The following is a 3,694-nucleotide window of genomic DNA, read 5'->3' as shown; positions in this document are numbered from 1 at the left end:
GCTGCAGGAGAAATGAAAATGAAAGTAAAGTCATCCAAAGCCTTGCTAATTTAGCCAAGATGCTGGAGGGCAGGAAAAGCAGTGAGTTACTCTGCTGGCTGAGGGACATCAGTCCTCCCACTGAGGAGAGCTTTGACAGTCTCTTTGCCTGAAAACCCTCCCCAGTGTCTTTTGCACAGTAAAAACACAGTAAACTCGAGGCACCAAACTAAGAGAAGTTACACAATCGGGAATTGTTACAAACATGTTTCTGTCAGTGGAAATTCCCTGTGTTTCTTTGGTGAAGAGCTTTAATGTTTTCTGAAACAGAAACCATTAATCTAAAAATGGTTCTTAAAAGAAGCAATTAGAAAGAAATAAAATGAAATTTAAATGTCTCATTTCACACAAGTTATTAATGTCTGCTTTCAACCAAGACCTGTAGTGAACTGACCTTACAAAGCAGGTTAAAATACCATCTTTAACACATCTAGAAGAAAGCACTTGTCATATTCTCTAAAGTGTCTAGAGTTTCAGGCTGAAAGAAGAGGAGGCTCATGTGAGGAACACACAGAAATGGCCATGTGAGAAACACACTCTGAAATGGTCATGTGAGGCACACATTGAAATTGCCATGAGAGGAACATGTGGAAATGGCCATATGAGGAAGACTTTTTGCTCCTGGATCACACTCAATCACCAGGCTTTACCATTGATAAAAAATTTCCCAGCTTAAATTCCTCTTTATATCATGTAACCAGTCACTCACTCATAAACACAGAGAACAGCCACCTTCCACACACATTACAGAAAACATATTATCCACACAGGGATGTTTTTTGCTCTGAGTTTTTCAAGACTTTCCTTCATATTACCTTAGCATTTGACTTCTCATATAGATGTAATAATTAAAGGAACTCATTAATTTGCCTTCTTTTTTCATCTCACGTTATAGACAGTGGAGGCTGAAGAGCTGCTGAGAACTCTGTTATTTTCTCTCGCACAAACTGTGTGCATCACCATGTCGTTCTTAAGGGTAAATGGAATTTTAATTAAATATAGATATCACAAAAACAATCACTCTAACAAATGTAACCTAATCCTCATGGAAACAATGCTCCATCTAATACTCTACTGAAAAATAGTCTTTCAACGTTATTACTTTCAACTACAGACCTGATGCAATCATTTTCACCCCCCCCCCATTTGCCTTCCAAGTAGAGCTCAGGGATTTGGATGACTGCTACTTGCAATTATTTGCAGAAAACATCTAAACAGTGGAGAAAGGTGAAGGAAGGGCAAGGTTTGACAAGAGTAGTCCTTTGTAGAATTAAATCACAGCTTCAGTTACTAATACAGTACCACAGATGTCATACTCCATCCTCTCCCCATCTTCCTATTTAATAATGCCAGCCTCAGGCTAATGAGTCATTAGGAAAAGCTGGTGTAGAGAAAGTTAGGCCTATAAATGTGTCATGTAATGAACTGGAAACACACAAATTCACAAACTGAGCATTTAACTATACAGATGAAGAGGAAATCTAAAATTGCAGACCCTCCAATACTTACTTGTGGGACATAGCCAGAAGTACATTTGAAATTAGCAGGGCGAGGTTTTCCATTTATCAAAATATCTCCTGATAATCCACGTGGATCTTTCCTTGCAGCTAAGACATCTAGTAACCTACAGAGGGTTATATATGTTGTGTAGTTTTCTTTCTCCCTTCAGCAACAACTATCCACTAAGCCACTAAGAGTTAAAATTATTCATGTCAAAAGTTTACCTGAAAACACATACACATACACACACACACACACACACACACACACACACACACACACACACACACAACACACACACACACACACCTTTCTGTTCACTATGTGCTCTAATACAGTCCAGAATTATGAATGCAAGACATGATCCACATGAACACCCCTCCCCTCCATGCTATCTGACCTTGGGGACTAAAATAGGTAATGCCCTTCTGTATTTTGAAAATTAGGCCTGGTGATACTTTCTTTTCCCCAGAAACTTGTCCTTCATCTTTCTAATTTTAATAATATCTCCCCCAAATTAAATAATAATATGAACCCACAGCAAATGTCAATTGCTCTATGATTTCCCTACAGGAAAGTGACCTAGTAAGACTTTCTGTTGGTGGTAGAAAATGCAAATGCACCCTCCTGCACATTATCCACAGGCTCACACATATACACTCACACAATACTTAGACAACTCCTATAAGAGTGGCTTAACAGGAGGGAAACTGGATGCCAAGGGCTTGCACATGCTTTCCTTTATACTCACAAAGATCTGCTCCCATCCTGAGGTTCCATAATGGCATTGAGGCCAGGTTTCATGATCCTACTGCAAACAGAAAATCAAACTGGGTGATTTTCCTATTTAAAAGAAATGGTATTATCTTAGTGTCTACACTGAATATTGTATTGAAATTGGATGAAATTGTACACAGAAACAACTAAGTAGTCATGAGAAAAATAAGATATTAATAGAGGTCTTTTATTTATAAAAGATGTCGATTGCTAGTGGGAAGTCACCAGAAAAATGGCTCAGATATCACAAAATCCCTTTTGTTCATTATTTAAATGACTCCTCTGTTTTGATACATGGTGCATCTAAGTTCAGCGTTCCTTGAAATAAGTATCAGGTTCTCATGAAGACTCCATTAAACATACATATGGCCTGTATATGTCACATATGTAATAGCCTCTTAGTAACATTTGATGATCAGTATCTTCAAATAGATCTGCTCAATGCCTAGTAGACCTCATCACATGAAATCAATGAGTCAAGGGATATCAGTGGATGTGTCCTTACTATTAAAATAGAACCAAATCAAAATCAATGCATTTCATGTAGAAATCCAAACACTAGAAAGAATTACTCCAGAGGACAGGAGAGCATTGCCAAGCTTACCACTCAACACAACAAAACAAAACCACCTGACTCAAAACAGAAAAACTAAATATAGACACACAAAATGATAATTTCCTTCCCTGATAAAGAGATTAGAATATGCTCAGTTTAGAGTTGGGAGTCATCCCTCCAAGAGACGATATTCTTCACTGATGAATAGGTACAGCACAAATACAAGTTATGTCAGAAAACTGATTCAGAGTAGTTAGTATCCAGATTGAAAAAATGCAATTTTCTTATAGAAAACTTAGCTCTGTTCCCATTTGTTATTTCATATCTGGAAAATGTGTTAATCATTTGCAGTGCTCATTCTCCTCTTGGTTAGAAAGTGATGGGGGTTGTAGATGGAAGAGCAGAAACAACAGTGTCCAAGAACAGAGGGGATGGTTGGCTTGGGGATGAAGAGTATATGCAGACTGACCTGGACAAATCTTGGTGTGTATGCTCTGTCCTTAGATTTGGTTGGAAGCATGCCTTCTCTATTTTATAGAACAATGTGCATAATGTTGGTTTTAGCTCTTTGTAGCTCTTGATAAATTCTGAGCAAATATATGAGGACCTGGACTTTCTGCTGTTGGGACTTTCTCATTGTTTCCATCTTGCCGCTTGTAACTGTCCCGGTCAGCCTGTTATAAACTCTCAGGTCAGTTTTGGAAGTAATTGATCATACAGACCCCTATACAGTCTTTTACATATTCAAATTTCTAGGAATTAAATTTCCAGTATTCTCTCATCATCCTTTGATTTTAATAGGGCATCTTTGATACTATGTTT

Source organism: Cricetulus griseus, assembly GCF_003668045.3.
Source record: "Cricetulus griseus strain 17A/GY chromosome 1 unlocalized genomic scaffold, alternate assembly CriGri-PICRH-1.0 chr1_1, whole genome shotgun sequence".
NCBI classification, from domain to species: Eukaryota; Metazoa; Chordata; class Mammalia; order Rodentia; family Cricetidae; genus Cricetulus; species Cricetulus griseus.
The sequence above is the reverse complement of the archived record's forward strand: the minus strand, read 5'-3'. Positions refer to the sequence as shown.